Below are 18,571 nucleotides of genomic sequence, written 5' to 3' on the forward strand. Positions count from 1 at the left end.
TCTGGGCAGCCTGGCCTGATCTCACACCCAAGAACTCTGTGTGTGTGTGTGTGTCTGTGTGTGTATGAGTGTGTGTGTGTTCCTGTGACTATGTTGTGTAGAGCCCTACCAGGACCTTATGGAATGGGGAAGAGACAGGCAGAAACAGGCAGTATCTGCCCCCACTTCAATGTTCTTCATTCCCATCAACCAGTTTTCCATAAAAGATCTTGCTCTGTGCCAAGCACGACTTCCTGCCCTGAGCCGGAAGGACTTTCTTGCCGTCTTCCCAAAATGTCTTAACAGAAGGGCAAGCTTCCTGGTCTAGGAGTTGGGACACTGGGGTTTGGGTCATAGCACTGTCACGAGTCACTCTGTGACCCAGGACAAGCCCCCTAAGCCTCAGTGTTCCCGTCTGGACAATGGGTGGGCTAGACTAGAAGATCTTTAAACTGCCTCCAAATCTGACCCTCTGTGAGACAAGTGCTTGCTCTGAGCAAAGAGAGGTTCCAAAGCCTGCTTGCCAGGATGATGTGGGTGGGAACAGGGCTATTAAAATACAGATTCCTGGGCCCTCCCCAAGACCAGCTGGATCACACTCTCTTGGGAGCGGGACCCAGGAAGCTATTATTTTTGAGGAGTGATTCCGTTGTAGCTGGTTTACAACCTGGTGCTTAGGAACCACTGCCTAAGAAATCTGGTCCCTCGAAAGGGATAATGAACGAATTGGCTCTTTGAGGCATCTGGACTTGTTGGCTTTGCTAGCCTAAAGCTAACAGGGTGTGTCCTGCATACAGTTGGCAAGAGACAGTACCTGCTGAGCCAGACTGGCCCAAGAGCCTGTCTCTGGTGATTGCCCTGTGTCCTCACATAGCAGGTGGCCCCTATGGGGACCTGGCCCTGCCAGCTGGTGGAGCATCTCGGAGCCGAGAGCTCTTCCTGGAACATCAGCAGGAGGTCTCACTCCATGCCGTTGTTGGGATGAGATTTGGGGAAGAGATGTGGGTGCTGGCTTGGGATGGGGACTGGAGGCTGTGGGGAAGGCTGCTTGAGTCTAGCGGGGAGGGGAGCAGGGTGTGGCCTTGGGCAAGTCAGGTCATCCTCTTTGGGACCTCTGTCTTCCCACCTGGCCAGTGGGTTTGTAGCTTGGACCTTCTGAATCTGCTTTAGTCCACAGAGAGGGCACCGCAGGAGAGAGGGCCACACAGAGGGGCACGGTGAGGGCGAGGAGAAGGCAGCTTTGATGGAGGAGGGGCTCAGCCTGCAGGTGCCAGAGGGCAGGCCCCCAGCTAATCAGGCCGGCTGAGTAGCAAACCAAGAGCTCTGGAAAGGAGGGGAGAATGGGGCAGAAACGCTTCTGTTGGACAGCTGGAGAGAACCACAGGATGCCCTGGGGCCCTCCTGTGCCACTGCATGAGCAGAGGCAGCTCAAAGCACGGTCCCGGGGCTGCTCTTTTTGGATTCAAATCCCAGCTCTGCCCTCGACGGTGTGACCCTGGGCAAGCCACTCCCTTCTGTGCCCCAGTTACTTCTCCTATAAAGTGGGGAATGCTAATAGCACCTTCCTCAGGGGGTCCTCAGTGGGCACTTAGCAGTTGTTGCTGCTGTTTGTATTAGTGAGGACTGTACCTGCTTGGGGTTATGGGCAGGCCGTGGAGGCTGAGCTGCTGACCAGCCATGTGACCTTGTTGCCTGACCTCCCCGTGCCTCAGTTTTCTCTCTTCTAAAAGGAGGAGAACAGCATCTACTTCATTCCAGTGAGTCTACTGGGTTACTCCAGGTGAAGGCTTAGCATGGTGCCCCGCCCGCGAGAAGCCCTTTAAAAAGGACAGCTATTGTTGGTGTTATTATTTATAGAGTTGAACTGGGTTAGGTATGTCAATGGCGTTACTGACACACTTTCCAGGGGCTGGGTGGAGGTGGGTTCTGGACCCTCCAGGCAGCTGTGGGTGACAGACAGAGTATCCCTGGGGTCTGGTGGGGAACCACTGGGGCAGGCGACCTGCAAGTCCCCAGGCAGATGCCTCCTCCTGGGGATCAGCAGAATTTGGTATGTTTTGGGTGAACCATCAGCTTTCCTGATGTTTGTGCCCTGGAGTGAGGCAAGCTCTGGCCTTTGGTCTCGAGGCGTGAGTTCAAGTTCCAGCCCTTGGCCTTGGCTAGGACTTGCCTTTGGCTAATCTGAGCCTCAGCTTCCAATTCTGTGGTGTGTGACTGTGATGTCTACTTCACCAGGATGCTGAGGGAGCAGAGGGCAGCGGGAGAAGGAGCACAGCAGAATCTGCTGTGCAAATGAAAGAGACTGGTGGCCGAGGTACTCTGCCTGGCATGCAGTCAAAGAAACTTGGTTTGCTTTCCAGCTCTGTCACTTACTGACTGGGCAACCCCAGGGCAAGTTCATCAACTTATCTGAGCCTTATCTTCTCACCTTTACTAAAACATGGATGATGATGATGGTTATTGTTATTATTTTGAGATAGGGGTCTCACTGTATTGTGTAGGCTGGAGTGCAATGGTGTGATCTTGGCTCACTGCAACCTCCGCCTCCCAGGTTCAAGCAATCCTCCCACCTCAGCCTCCCAAGTAGCTGGGACTATAAATTAGTCATGCACCACCATGCCCGCCTAACTTTTTGTATTTTTAGTAGAGATGAGGTTTTGCCATGTTTCCCAGGCTGGTCTCGAACTCCTGGGCTCAAGCGATCCCCCAGCCTCAGCCTCCCCAAGTGTTGGGATGACAGGCGTGAGCCACTGTGCCTGGCTGAAATATGGATTATTTTGTGAGGCTTGTAGGTTATTACTATGAGGCTAAAAATGAGATCCCATATGCCAAGTGTCTGGCGGCTAGACGAGGGTGGGGCCAGACTGGGCCACAGGGCTGGGCCGTCAGCGTGGGAGAAAGCACACCGTTCTTTCCTCTTCCTTCCCTCCTGCCTCAAATCCTGTCTCTTCCTCCCTGAGCCTCTAATCTCACCTCTGCTTCTCCATTCACTGTCTCTGCTCTCTCCCTTCCCTCTTCCCTTGTAGTTTAAGATTAGACGTTATCACTTCTGTCTTGAGGACACGGATATGACACACTGGCATCTCTGCATATTTCTCCCCTGCCAGCCTCAGCCCCGACGTGATTGCGAGGGCTGGATTCCATGCACAGTTGCCAGGTCCTGCTCCTCGCATGGCCGGGTGGACCTGCAGCTACTTGGGGGAATGTTTTTCCTTTTGATTTGTGCTTCTTGTCTTCTCATCCCCGGTGCTAGAAATGGACTCCCCTCTTTTCCTGTGATGTTCAAGATTCTAATTAAGTGGAAGAGACTTTTACTCCTTACAATTCTCCAGTTATGAATAATGATACTGGCTCATAAATGAAAATTGCTTTTCTATTTAAATTCTGTGTGGTTTTTTTGTTGTTTAAAAAAAGAAGGTATGAAACCAGGGCTCTTGGGTCATTTGCAAGTTATTAATTTCAAGCGGAGCTCTTAGCTAGCTTATTAACGGTGAGAGTATTATAGTTGAGTTAAATGGTGGGGATATTAATTACCTTGCAGGCTTTTATGCGTGCAGAAATGGCTTGTTTCCATGTTGGTGGGTGGTCGAGTTTGGGAACCACAACTCCTCTTCTGGGAGGCATGGGAGGAAGAGGGTTCTGGTGAGATGCTCTGTTGATAGATCCCGGGTCCCAAGAACTGGTGCTGGACCCTTTTCCTGGGACTACAGGGTTCCGGGGCAAGGTGGCTGGGCACACCACGGTGCCTCGGTCAGGTGTCTCAAAGCTAGTGAGGCACTTCTTTCCAACACGTAAGACCCCCTCCACTGACGACAGGTCAAGTGGAATTGGGCTGACACAGAAGCAGGAGACATTTCCATCAGTCCAGCATTCCTAAAACCCTCAGTCATTCCATCTCTGTTTTGGCCATATTGACATACTGCCTGTTCTATTATTTACTTACTATTTTTATTTTCATTGACTCACTTTTAAAAAACTGAAATTTCATTTAAAGGGAAACTTTATATCACCACCATAAATGGGAAACCAGCATCCCCAGTCATAAATTCAGAGGAACATAAAAATGAATACATGACTATTAAAATAAAAAATGTCCACGCGTGCACCACCTGAAAGTGACACCCACGTGGGCAGTGGTGTATCAACACTGTGGAGAACCTGGATCAGGTCAAAGAAAGGGCTTCCTGGCCTGGTGGCCCTTGCAGTCCCAGGGCCAGCATCAGGAGAGGGCAGGGGGCAGGTGATCTACCCAGAGAACCAGTGCTCTCTGGGGTCCTTCCAAACAGATGTAGCTGAAACCAGGAGGTCATAAGAAAAGAAGCAGAACTGGGGAATTTCTGTATATTTTGAACTTTAGGGAACAACATGAAAAGATATGCAAGTTGCATGCCAACCTGAATTTGTTCTCTCAGGCCAATGACTCAGGCGTGTCACCTGTGGTTTCTGTTCTGGTCTGTCTCCTCTGGTCCCTGGGTTTCCATGAGCCATACAGGAGAAAGGGGACTGTCCAGAGACCCCCGATCTGGGAGTCAGGATGGAGGCAGTAAGGTTCTGCTGCTACATTGCTCTATGACCATGGACAGACCACTGGGCCTCTCTGGACCTCTGCTTCTTCATCTGCATGAGGGGGTTGAATGAGATGCATCTGGGGACCCAGTGATGGTTAATTTGATGTGTCACCCTGACTGGGCCATGGTGCCCAGATATGTGGTCAAACCTTATTCTGGATATTCTTGTGAGGAGGTGTTTTTGGATGAGCTTAAAATTCGAATCAGTGGATTTTGAGGAAAGCAGATGGCCCTCCATAATGTGGGTGGGCCTCATCCAATCAGTTGAAGGCCTGAATAAGATCAAAAACTGACCTCCCTTGAGGAAGGGGTAATTCTGCAACAGAAACCTTGGGACTTGAGCTGCAACATCAGTTTCTCTCTGGGTCTCCAACCTACTGGCCCACTGTATTCCCCTGTTCTCACACTACTAATAAAAACATACTAGAGACTGGGTTGTTTATAAAGAAAAAGAGGTTTAATGGACTCACAGTTCCACGAGGCTGGGGAGGCCTCACAATGCCGTTGGAAGGCAAAGGAGCAAAGGCACGTCTTCCATGGCAGCAGGCAAGAGGGAACTTGTGCAGGGAACTCCCTTTTATAAAACCATCAGATCTCCTGAGACTTATTCACTGTCATGAGAACAGCATGGGAAAGACCCAGCTCCATGATTCAATTACCTCCCATGGGGTCCCTCCCATGACACGTGGGAATTATGGGAGCTATAATTCAAGATGAGATTTGGATGGCGACACAGCCAAACCGTATCACCCCCCCTGCAAATTTTGGACTTGCCAGCCTCTGTAATCATGTGGGCCAATTTCTCGAATCTCTCTCTCCCCCTTCCTTGTCTCCCTACCTACCTATACATGCACACACAACCTATGGGTTCTGTTTCTCTGCAGGGCCTGGCCAATACAGGCCCACTTTAGCCACTGGCTCCCTTTGGCATGAGGCAGCACAGACGTGTGAAGGGGGAGGACAGCAGCTGCTCTCCAGTTCCCTCAGCTTTTCCGCTGCCCCTGCAGAAATGTAATAGAAAAACTCAGCTCGAAGTGGCTTAAACCATGCCAGGGCTTTATCAGCATGTGTCACTGGCAGTGCAGGGCTAAGGCAGCCTCCAGGGTTATTTGACTCAGCAGCTTAATGGTATCAACAAGGCCCAATTATTTTCCCATCTCTCCAGTCTTTTCTATTCCTGATGTCAATTTTGATGAAAAGAGGGCTTCCCTCATTGTGGCAAAAGGGCTGCATAGTTCCAGCCACACCCCCTAGTCCAAGAAGAGAGGGATGTCTGTGTTCCAGAATCCCAGCAAAAGAAGAGCCCAAAGAAGGGCTGACTGGCCCCCCTACTTCAGAGCCAATGCCTATGGCCAGAGGAATGACACAGACTGATCAGCTCAGACCTGGTTTACCTAAACCAATTGCTGTGGCAAGGGGCATGGGTTACCTCTTGGCAGGAGGGTTTGGGGCTATCCTAGGGTTGGCCTCACACAAACAGGGTGGTTGTGACACAGTGGATGTGTGTGTTTTGGGAGCCCATATAGATGCTAAACTCAGGTATAGCCCTGGTGGTCCAGGCCCTACCCCTTTCCCTTATTTCCCCTCTACTTCCTTCCCCTCTCTTCTTCTCTCTCCTCTGTGCTCACAGGCTGTGGCCCCACCCTGGCTAGCTGCCCAGGCCCTCTGCTGGGAACCCCTGACATAGCCATACCATTTGTACCTGCCCAGGCTCACTTCTTCCCCTTCTGGTAACAGAACCCCCTTCTCTAGAGAGACATCCCCCCCTCCACTCCATTTGGCTGTGGGGACCGTTGCATCCCTGCAGCCCTCCCTACTTACACAGCCATGAGATCCAGGCTGGGCCAATCAGACTTCTCTGGGATTTTGCTTCTCTCTTTCCTGTGAAGCCGTTAGCTGGGATGATGTGAGCGGGAGCTGTCTGTGGCCTCACCCTGCCCCTGCCACGTGGAAGAAGCTGTGTGCAGAAGAGACAGAGGCAGAGAGAGCACTAAGAGGTCAAAGGATATGCTTTAGTCCCCGGATTCAGCTGTGTCTGAAGCCAGTGCTATCACGCCTGGCCTTTTCCATTACCAGAGCTGCTAGATGCCCTTTCCCTTGAACTAGCTTGGTTGGGCTTTTGTGGCTTGTGACCAAAAGCCCCTGACTGGCACACCAGCCTTCATTTCTTTATTCATTTAATCAACAGTGGACATTTCCTTTGAGCCAGGTAATTCTGGAAGATGGGTACTGTTACTATGCTGATTTCATAAGTGGGGAACTGAGGCCTGGAGAATTTAAGCAACTTTCCCAAGGTCATTTAATTAGTGATAGTGGCGCTGGGATTGAACCTGTCCCTGTCTGTTTCCAAACAGTCAGCTTGCTCTAGCAAGGAGCTGCTATGAAGTTATCCTGGCAGAGTCTGGCGAGAGGAGAGGCCAGCTTCTCTTAGACATTAATAATAATTATAATAACAACAGCAACAACAACAGCATGTAATGAAGACTCATGATGTGCCAGGCAGTATTCCAAACACTTGACATGGATTCTCCTCTTTAGGTGCTTCTATATATTTTTTAATTCCCATTTTTTAGATAGAAACACTGAGCTTCAGAAAGATGAATTGATTTGCCGAGCATCTTACAGCTAGGAAGTGATGGGTTGAGATTTTCTCTTGGCAACAATTTCCACAGGAGGGTCAGAGCACGGGGCTAGGATTGGGTTTCTTCTGTTCCTCAGGAGCGCAGAGACTCCCAGACCATCCCTGTGCCAAGCGCTGGTGTTAAATGCCCGATGACCGGCCAGGTGCCTCCTCCCTCCCTGGTCTTCAGAGCTGCTGCGTCAGGGGCCTGACTGATTTCCCGAAAGCAGAGCCTCAAGGGTGGGTCATGAGAGGATATAAGTCACAGTGTGATTCTCAGAGTGAGTTTGACTTGTGTGTGACTGACTTCAAACAGCGGTGGGAGGGGAGGGTGGGAGTGATGGGGAGGGTGGGAGTGAGGGGTAGGAGTGGGAGAGCGGAGGGGCTGGTGCTAAGAACACAGGTTCTCTTTGGGCTGGAGGCACAGGCTTATGTTTGGTCTCTGGTGGCATCATGCTCCTCACAGTGGTGCCTGTCACCCCAGGTTCTTCAGGGTTCCGGTCTCTCGGGGGTGTTGGGGGGCGGCTAATCTATTGCCTGCACACTTTCCCTCTTGGTAGGAAGTGTGCATTGTGACGGGGGTCTTCTAGAGCCAAAGTCTTACCCCAAAGATGAGGAGGCACAGGGGTGAAAACAGTAGAACAATGGATTCATCTTCCTGGGGCTCCCTGCAGGGACCAGGCTCACGGAAGACCCCAGAGAACCTGGGTAGCTCTTCCAGGGGCGTCCTGCTCCCCTCCTGGGTCCCTCGGGTCCTCCCGCCAGTGCCTTTGCCCAATGCTGCTGCATTTCCTGTGCCCTGAAACACACAGTGTTACCTTCCAGAGGACCCAGGCCACCCTGCTGTCCACTCACTTGGACTGGCTGTGTCCACTGCTGTCAACCCTCTGTGGAAGTTGTATTCAATTTAGCACTTGATGAAGCCCTGATATTTGCTTTTCCTCAAATTGCTTTAACTTTTCCACCTAATTTCAACCCCCTTTCCCCGAGTCTGCTCTGGTGCCCCCGCTTGACCGCAGGCCACACTTTTTGGGCCTCTCCTATGTACCCAGCCCTGAGTCGCTCAGGCACAGAGGATCCAGGCTAAACACATGTATGTTGGCTCCAAGAACGTCTCTCCCCTGCCTCAGCTCTACGCCAGATGCTTGCCTTGGCCCCAGGGCGAGGGAAGCCGGGGGAAGCTGGTGGAGTGTCTCTGATGCTTCCTGTGAGTGAGGGTGGGGCAGGCCAGGCTGTGACAACAACCACACCCCGTTGAGACTGCAGGGGCTCTCAGCAACAAAGGCATGTTCCTCACTCCCACAGCTGTCCTGAGCCACAGGGGGCTTTGCTGTATCTTCTCCATCCAGGACTCAGGCTGGTGGGGCAGCCACTACCTTGAATGCTGTTGGCCACCCTGGTGCAGGGCGTTCCAGCACCTCTGGGACCAGCAATCGAATGCCTCCCCCACCCCGCTCGCACGTCCCTCTAGCTTACAAGAGCCTTGAGGAGAACTGCCCTAATGACCACCCGAACACCTGGAATCTAATGAAACAGAAGCTGTTCCGGCCCAAGCCTGGTCTGCTCCCCCTTGACCAGTAGTGGTATCTTCCACCCACAGGCTCAGGTCTGGAGTCCTCCCTGTTCCTTCTTTCCCTCCTTCCCGTGAAGCCCCGTCGGGGAGCTAACTGGGCGCCTCCCATCACCGCCGCCTGGTCTTTTGCACCCGCACCACAGCACTTCCTGTTGTGCTTCATGATTCCAGGCTCCTGGCTAGTTACTTGCTGACTCTCCATGGAGCAGTCAAAAGGATCCTTTCCCCTCCATCCACTTAAAAAAAAAAAAAAAAAAAAAAAAAAAAGCTTTTTTTTGGTTTTGTTTTGTTTTGTTTTTCTGAGACGGAGTCTCGCTCTTTTGCCCACGATCTCGGCTCACTGTAAACTCCACCACCCAGGTTCAAGTGATTCTCCTGCCTAAACCTCCTGAGTAGCTGGGATTACAGGTGCCCAGCACCATGCCAGTCTAATTTTTGTATTTTTAGTAGAGACGGGGTTTCATTATGTTGGCCAGGCTGGTCTTGAACTCCTGACCTCAAGTGATCCACCACCCACCTCAGCCTCCCAAAGTACTGGAAATACAAGTGTGAGCCTGGCCTAAAAAAATGTTTTTATTGAAACATAATTCTATAACATAAAATTGACTTTTTTTTTTTTGGAGATGGAGTCTTGCTTTGTCGCCCAGGCTGGAGTGCAATAGCTCTATCTCAGCTCACTGCAACTTCCACCTCCTGGGTTCAAGCAATTCTCCTGTCTCAGCCTCCCAAGTAGTTGGGACTACAGGCGCACGCCACCACACCCAGCTAATTTTTATATTTTTAGCAGAGACAAGATTTCACCATGTTAGTCAGGCTGGTCTCAAACTCCTGACCTCAGGTGATCCACCCACTTTGGCTTCCCAAAGTGCTGGGATTACAGGCGTGAGCCACCACACCCTGCCTAAAATTCATTTTAAAGGGAACACTTCAGCCATTTTTAGTATAGTCACTATGTTGCACAATCATCACTGCTATCTAATTCCGGAACATTTCCATCCCCCCAGAAAGAAGCCCTGTACCATTAGCACTTGGTCCCATTCTCCCCTCTCCCAGCCCTTGGCAACCATTGAGCTGCTGTCTCCATGGATTTGTCAATTCTGAGTATTTCATTTAAGTGGAGTCACACACGATGTGGCCTTGAGTGACCAGCTGCTTTCATCTATCATGGTGCTTCCAGGGTTTGCCCATATTGCAACGTGCATCAGAACTTCATTTGTTTTGATGGCTGAGTGCTATTTCCTTGCATGGACATACCACATGCCATTAATCAAAAGGTTCTTTTTTGTTTTGTTTGTTTTGTTTTGAGACAGGGTGTTGCCCTGTCACCTAGGCTAGATAGAGTGCAGTGTGCAGTGGCACAATCATAGCTCTCTCCAGCCTTGGACTCTTGGACGAAAGTCGTCCTCCTGCCTAGCTGAGACTACAGGCATGCTCCACCGCACCTGGCCAATTTTTAAAATTTTTATAGAGATGGGGTCTTGTTATGTTGCACAGGCTGGTCTCAAATTCCTGGGCTCAAACGACCCTCCCACCTCAACCTCCCAAAGTGCTGGGATTGCAGGCTTGAGACACCGTGCCTGGCCAAAAGGCTCTTTTAAAGGCAGGATCAGGTCCTACCATGTCCCTTCCCACAACTCTATAATGGATCCTCTGGCAATGAGAGCAAACCCCACACCCCTCTGCTGGCCCCAAGGCTCTGCAGAGCAGACCCCTCCTGTGTCTGAGCTCAGTCTGCCTTTCTCCCGGTCATCCCCTGGGTTTCAGCAGCTGTGGCCTGGCTTACCCTCGAGGTGGTCAGACTCACAGAAGCTTCAGGACCTTGGCAGTGGCCTCTGAAGCCTGTGTCTGGAACGGTCACTCCCATCCTATTTTGTTTGTTTGCTTTTACTTTTTATTACAGAAAACTTTCAGAGACAGTAGAAACACTATCAAATAATGAACCCTTCTCCCCGATGCATCATGTTGAAGCAAAAACCAGACATCTTGTCATTTATTCTGTTGATATTTTAGCTTTATCTCTAAAAAAATACTCTTCCTCAAAACATAACCACCTTGCTTTTATCAAACCGAAGAAATAAACCTTATTCTGTTAATATCATCCAAATCTAGTCAGTGTTCCAATTTTCCCCATCGGCCCATACATTTTTTAAATGCAAGGTTTCAATTTATTTTTATGGAACTTTTACATGGAACGCTGTGGGTTCCTGCCCGTCTCCAGAATTAGGTGGCTTTTTAATGCAGCTGAAGTATTCTTTTATTTTTTGCTTCTGCCTTGTTTGTTCTGTAAGTTAACCCATCATATTTTTCTTTCTCTCTCTCTGTCCTTGCAATTGAGGTGGTGAAGAAACTGAGTCCCATCTACTTTAGAGTAGGACTTTGCTGATTGTATCTTCAATGTGTCATTTAATATGTTCTCCTGTCCCTTCCTCTTGCAAAATGGCAGTTAGGTCTAGAGGCTTGATCACAGTCAGGTGAGATATTTAGCAAGCATACATCAAAGGTAATGCAGTATGCTTTCTTTGAGAGGTTAATAATGACCTGCTATCTCTTTTTTTGAGTTTAGCCAGCCACTGATAAGCATAGCATAGATGCTTTAACTCATAAGGGCATGTATAATGGTGGTATTGGATCCAGTGGTCCAATGGGGGTGGTTTTGCCCCCAAGAGAGATTTGGCCATGACTGGAGACATTTTTGGTCTGGGGAGATGCTACTGGCATCTGTTGGGCAGAGACCAGAGATGCTCCCAAACATCCTATGATACACAGGGTACTCCCACACCCCCAGCAGTTGCCCAGCCCAGATGTCACTATCTCCAAGGTTGAGAAACCCTGAGAAACCTTGTCCTAATCCAGCACCCTTTCTTTATGGTAGACTGAGTCCATTCTTCATTGATCTGTGTAAATGTCCACACAGGCTGGGGCTACCCAGTGAGCATAAAGTACATCCTTGTCCATCGACTTTGGGCTTGTTTGGGCCGGTGGGATGTTAGCAGGCCTGATGTGATCAAAGACTTGAACTGTGCCCTTCCTACGCTTACTTTTTAAAAATATAAGCACAGCTGGGCCCGGTGGCTCACACTTGTAATCCCAGCACTTTGGGAGGCTGATGGGAGGATCACTTGAGTCCAGGAATTTGAGAGCAGCCTGGCAACAAAGTGAGACACTGTTTCTACAGAAAATGAAAAAATTATGGCCAGGCACAGTGCCTCACACCTGTAATCCCAGCACTTTGGGAGGCCAAGGCAGGTGGATCACCTGAGGTCAGGAGTTCAAGACCAGCCTGGCCAACAGGGTGGAACCCCGTCTCTACTAAAAATACACAAAAATTAGCCAGGCGTGGTGGTACATGCCTGTAATCGCAGCTATTAGGGAGGCTGAGGCAGGAGAATTGCTTGAATCTGGGAGGCATAGGTTGCAGTGAGCCGAGATCGTACCATTGCACTACAGCCTGGGCAACAAGAGTGAAACTCCATCTCAAAAAAAAAAAAAAAAAAAGAAGAAGAAAGAAAAAGAAAAAGCCAGATGTGGTGGTGCACACCTGTAGTCCCAGCTACTTGGGAGGCTGAGCCCAGAGAATCACTGCAGCCCAGGAGTTAGAGGTTAGTGCTATGATCCCACCACTGCGCTCCAGCCTGGGTGACAGAGTGAGACTCTGTCCCTGCACAGCAGTTTACACAGATTCCCTCACTCTTGTCTACAGCTGCATAGCTCTCCTCCTTCATGGAGCTGTGCTATCGCTTATTCAACCACGCCCTTATTAATCATACTTGGGTTTTTTCCAGTCTTGCTTTTTTTTTTTTTTTTGAGACGGAGTCTCGCTCTGTCGCCCAGGCTGGAGTGCAGTGGCCGTATCTCAGCTCACTGCAAGCTCCGCCTCCCGGGTTTACGCCATTCTCCTGCCTCAGCCTCCCGAGTAGCTGGGACTACAGGCGCCCGCCACCTCGCCCGGCTAGTTTTTTGTATTTTTTTAGTAGAGACGGGGTTTCACCGGGTTAGCCAGGATGGTCTCTATCTCCTGACCTCGTGATCCGCCCGTCTCAGCCTCCCAAAGTGCTGGGATTACAGGCTTGAGCCACCGCGCCCGGCCTCCAGTCTTGCTTTTACGGATAGAGCTGCCGTGAATAAACTCGTGCAAACATCTTTTCATATTTTCGCCAGAGTATTTTTGTTACTGCAGAGATTTTCTTGACTGTATTCTTATTCAGAATTCATATTAAAATAAATGTCACCTCCTCAGAATGGTCCTCCTTGATTGCACTGGCCAAAGGGGCCATCGTGCTCCCCAAGTCATTGTTGAATGTATCCTTTGCCCGGCATTATTTTATGTGCCTTACCTGGGGTATGTGTTTGCCACTGCATAAGCTTCTCGAAGGTGGGGACTTTGTCTCATTCTTTACACCCCCACCCCGCCATAGCACCAAAGCTTAACACAGTACCTTGCTGCTGAGGAACTGAGGTGGTTCCCAGGATGTGAGACTTTCGTTTTTTTTTTGTTTTTGAGACAGAGTCTCACTGTGTCACCCAGGCTGGAATGCAGTGGTACATCTTGGCTCACTGTAACCTCCACCTACCAGGTTCAAACGATTCTCTTGCCTCAGCCTCCTGAGTAGCTGGGGCCATAGGCAGGTGCCACCACACCTGGCTAATTTTTTGTATTTTTAGTAGAGATGGGGTTTCACCATTTTGGTCAGGCTGGTCTTGAACTCCTGACCTCATGTGATCTGCCTGCCTCGGCCTCCCAAAGTGCTGGGATTACGGGTGTGAACCACTGTGCCTGACTGAGACTTTCAGTCTTAAAACTAGGATAGTCTTGAGCACATGGGGACTATTTGGTCACCCTACCTGTCACATAATAGGTGCTCATTAAATATTTATTGAATGAATTTATGCGGACTGGTGGTAGGTATATCTTATTTGACCTACACAGCACCTAATTAAATGCATTTTCATTAGATAGCTTTTACAAACCAGAGTATTTCATATAAAAATCTGAATTCCCGCTTTCTGGAAAAATCAGCTGGTCTCATAACACAGGGCCTGCATTTCCACAGGGCAGCCATTGACAGCAGTTGGACTTTGGTTGTCTCCGTAGACAGCATCTGTGCGTGCCAGTTCCTGGTGGTGCCTACCACTCACACTCGCTCACTTCCTGACCTGCTTGACCTTGTTAGGCAGGCGTTTGGGTGTTTTGTGGCCTGACGGTCTAGTGGTTAGCTGCACAAACTTTTGAACCAGGCAGAGCTGGATGTAGGCCAGGGCAGGGATGCCTACTAGTTCTGCAACCCAACTGTGGCTGGTTCCCCAAGCTCTCTGGTCCTCAGTTTCCTCGACTTCACTTCTGACCCTTCTCCTAAGGGTTAAGGCACTGTCTCTAGACACCCCTCTTGAAATGTGAATGTCTTACCAGGTTGGAGGATGTAGTAATCCATTATTTATCCTTTCCCGATTCCCCTCCCTACCACCATCCTCTGGGAAAGCTGGGCCCTGGAGGGCCTGGAGTTCCTCCTTCCCCCATCACAGGGTGGGGACACCGAGCTCAGGGCCGAACCCAGCCAAGAGTGCGACTTGTTGTTTAAGACTCAGTGTTCCCCAGGCTAATCAGGGAAACAGGAGCCCCGGTGTGGGTCTCCCCATAAGATGTGTGCCTGGGGCTGGGGCTGGAGACTAGAGGTGGGAAGGGAGAGGGCGCCTGGGGCGGAGGCTGGCTGGGCTGGAGGATGAGGAGCAGGGGCTGACACAGGGAGTGGGTCTTTCTGTTCCAGGCTCAGATCCCTCTTAAAATGCAAATCCCCTGGGAGGGCCAGGCAGGGCTGTTTTCAGTTTCTCATGCTGCTCTGGCAAGTGGAAGATTTGAGGCCCTGGAAGCCTGAAACTGGGACTTAGACCCACTCCGCGGGTGCCGCTCCTGATCCCCAGTGACCATGTGGGTGCTGCTGCTGCTGCTGGAGATGGGTGCCGCTCCTGATCCCCAGTGGCCATGTGGGTGCTGCGGCTGCTGCTGGAGATGAGCCTCGGGGCTCTGATTCTGGTGGAGCTGAATGGACCATCCTGGCTCCAGGCTCCCTCTGGGAATCCCCTCCTTCCTTCCCAGCTGAGCTGCCCCTCTTCCAGGAAAGTCTTCCCTAAGCATCCATCTGGGGAGGCATCCCCGGTTCTGAATTTCCCCCGTCAGAGCGTGGCTTATTCCCTTGTGACTGCTGTACTTGTCTGTTTCTCCAGGAGGGTTGTGAATTCCAGTGGCACCGGGGCTGTTGTTTACCTTGTTCGCGGCCATCTCCCTTCCACCCAGTGTCTTGCCCAGTGTCTGTACATAGCAGATGCGAAGTGTGTGTGAATGAGTGGAGGAAGACACAACCCACTCCTGTGTAGTTCAGCCAGGCCTGCAGTGAAGGCCAGAGAGGGGCGGGAGCCATGGAGGCAGAGCTCAGAAAGGAAAAGAGATTCCTCCAGCTTGGACAGGTGCTTCCTTGCCAAAGCCCGTGCCCGTGCTGGCCTTGCAAAGTCACCCCAGTTGCTGCCTTTGTAGTCCGTGGCCAGTGTGGGTAGAAATGTCTCCAGCTTGGGTGCTGGTGGGCTCCCCAGCCGAGGCCTTCCTCCCCGGAGGGTGGGGTCTTGGGTTCCTCCCTGGAAGCTGGCCCAGCCTTATTTATTTATTTATTTATTTTGAGACGGGGTCTCACTCTGTCACCCAGGCTGGAGTGCAGTGACACAAACACAGATCATTGCAGCTTTGACCTCTTGGGCTCAAACGGTCCTCACACTTCTGCCTCCCAAAATTCTGGGACCACAGGTCTGGCCCACCATGCTTGGCTAATTTTTTAATTTTTATTTTGTAAAGATGGGGTCTGACCATGTTGTCCAGCCAGGTCTAGAACACCTGGGCTGAAGCGATCCTCCAGCCTTGGCCTCCCAAAGTGCTAGGATTACAGGTATGAGCCACCATGCACAATCCGCCCGGCCTCTTAAATAGCCCAGAGAGCAGTACTGGGTTGGGGGAAGGAGAGGGAAGTGTGTGTGTGTGGCTAGAACCGCTGGTCCTCCCCGCCATGGAAAATTCAGGACCCAACCCTATGCCTCCTCATGAATGAGCACATCTGCCAGGGGTTTCCCTTCCTCTCCTCTTCCCACGAGTGGGTCCCTGTCTCTCTGGCCTTTTCTCCCAAACCTACTCAACTAGGTAGAAGACTCTGGTCAATTGTTAACCTCGGAGCCTGCCTGGTAGAGGAAGGCAGTCCCAGTCACCTTTACCCAGTCAAGATACCTGCAGGGGAGCACACACCCGTCTGCTGAGGATTCTCCCCCAGCAAGCCCAGAACACTTATGCTGTAGGTGCAAACGCTTTCCTGGCAGGCTTGTCCTTGACCGGGCTCTTGGGTCCACAGCTGTGCAGACCTGCAGCTGTCAGCTGCCGGCTGCGTGGGGGAAATATTGCAGCTTTTCCCCGTTTCTTTTCCCCATTCCTCTCTATTGAATTGAAAAAGGATGGTCATAAATGTGGCAGGTTCATTAACTAGGAAATACACTCCAAACCACACAAATGAAATTCAACCGACTGGCAAAATAACATTTTTTATTGCTTCGTTCTTGATGGGTGAGAGGAAGGTTTTTGTTTCCGTCTTCGTGTGGTTCTGAGCCTCTCTCCATTGTGGGCATTGCTGGCAGCTCCTGTTGGCCTTGGCCTTGGACTGATCAAGTGTGGTTCCAAAGAGTCCTTCCTGGGGCTGGAGAGCAGGACGGGGAAGCTGAGGCCCAGAGAAGTTCCTTATTCCAGGTCATTCTAGGACTTTGGGTGTATGAGCTTTTAAAGATCCTGCAACAATATCTGAGACCTTAAAATATTCATTGGCTACCAAATGGGAAAAGAAAACTGTGAAATCGAAATTAATAAATGTTAAATGTCTACAAAATGTAACATTAGGTCAACTGCATTAATTACCACATTGGGTATTCATAAATGTGTCATTATGCGTGAAAGCAATTTGTCAGCTACATTTTCTCACTTGGTAAGAATTCCCAAGTAGACAAGAGAACGGATGAGAAAGCACAGCCAACTGCCAATTAAATCAGTGCCTGGTAGCCAGACAATTCCAAAAGCTAAATCATAAAAACCTTTTAAAAATTGTTGGCAAATATGTTCTATTGCGTGTGGGCTGTTACTGGACGTTGTTTGCTTTGATACTGGGGAGGGCTTTAAAAGTCCTTTTGTGTTGGGCCTGGCCCAGGTCTAGGGCCCGCCGTTGGCTTTGGTGAAGTCTCAGTCAGAGCCTTTCTGGTACCTTTACTGCCAGGGACCCCTCACCATGGCTGAGAGAGGGGCTCAGAGGAGGAGCCAGGAAGAAGCCGGGAAGGAGCCGGCCGCAGCCCCTCCTGCCCCTTTGATTCCGTTATAGTGGTCCCTCTGCCATCTCCTCATTAAAAAAAACTCTTTGGAACCAAGCTGCATAGACAATATTGGGATTAAAGCCATGAGCTTGACTGGGGGAACGTGAGGTCTTGGGAGAGTCTCAAAGGTTGGGTTTGGCCTGGCTCAGCTGAACAGAGGTGTCTTGGAACTGGTCCAAGAAAGGATGCCTGTGACTGGACTGGTGGGCCATCTCCAGTCCAGCGTCAGATCTTTGTCTGGTTCTTCCATGAAGAGCTGTGTGACCTTGGGTGAGACACTAACCCTCTCTGAGCCTTAATTCCTTCACTTGACAACTGAGAGGATTGGATCATCCCTTTAAGTCTGAGAGCAAGAAAGGGCAGCTTGAAGATGGAAACCTCTTCATTTTACAGCTGAAAAGAATGAGGCCCAGAGAGGGGAAGGGATCTGTCCAAGGTCACACAGGGAGCTAGGATCAAAGCAAGGCCAGAGACCCATCCTGATCCCCTGGTTCCCACCATGTCATCTCACCTCTCACGTCTGTTTCCACTTCCCACTGCAGGGCCTTCCACTGGGGAGACCCAGGGACCCAGCCCCTGTGGTGGCCAAAAAGCAGGTGACCTCTAATCATTTCCCCGAGAGACTGTCTCTCCATCACTTCCCTACACCTGAGAGAGGTCTGGACTTGGAGCCAGAAACCTGGGCTTCACACATCCTTAATGAATGTGTGACCTTGGGCAAGGGATTCAACCTCTCTGAGTCTGTTTTCTCATCTGCAAAATGGAGCAGTGGTGCCCTGTACCCACCCTGAGGGGTGGCAGCAGCTCCCTGGCTTCCATTTCCTGAGACCTGGACCTTCTCTGCAGGAGGCACCCACCTGCCCATCCAGGAGAGATGCAATTACATCTGTGATTTGCTCTCCAGGAGCCACTCCATCTGGAGAGCAAACAAGAGCATCGCTCCTGGTGCCAGCAGTTACACATACCACCCTCCAGTTACAAATGCCACCCCTCCCTCCCCCAGGAAGCCCCAGAAGCCCAGGCTTGCAGTGGCACCTGCTGCTGCTGGTAACTGGCTCAGCTCTGGTTCCATGTCGCCCCCATGCCCCCCTCAGTCCCCTCCCGACTCTGATCAAAGAGTGGAGCCCTGAATGTTGCCAGGAGTCTCCTGATTGGCTCCTTTGCTGGGTGAAGGCCCTGCTCCCTAGGGTGGGGTTGCTAAGGGGTGGAGCTTCCAGGGCGGGGGACCTGGGCACCTCGGCGCCTGACCATACCTTTTCTGGGTAAGAGGTTGCAGGGAGCAAAAATGTGTTTTAGCTTTGACCAGCTGACATCGAAGAACATTCTAGACAATGCTGAGCACAGTCTCCCCTGAGTCAGACAATCTGGAAGGAAATGAAATTGGATGGAGGTTATTCCCCAAGGAAATGTGTGGCCCTCTGCCTCATTCCGAAACTAATTCAAAGATGA

General features: G+C 50.8%; 1 long non-coding RNA gene across 1 annotated transcript; it reads right to left on the minus strand.

Moving 5' to 3' along the window:
• Nucleotides 1-4,985: 4,985 nt before the first annotated feature.
• On the minus strand, nucleotides 4,986-8,412 carry LOC144337937 (uncharacterized). Its single transcript, XR_013411592.1, has 3 exons — nucleotides 8,221-8,412; nucleotides 6,369-6,504; nucleotides 4,986-5,548 (listed from the first exon to the last, which is right to left on the minus strand). It is a non-coding gene; the product is annotated as an uncharacterized LOC144337937 (long non-coding RNA).
• Between the last annotated feature and the right edge of the window lie 10,159 nt (nucleotides 8,413-18,571).

This window comes from Macaca mulatta, chromosome 1, assembly GCF_049350105.2.
Source record: "Macaca mulatta isolate MMU2019108-1 chromosome 1, T2T-MMU8v2.0, whole genome shotgun sequence".
Taxonomy (NCBI): Eukaryota; Metazoa; Chordata; class Mammalia; order Primates; family Cercopithecidae; genus Macaca; species Macaca mulatta.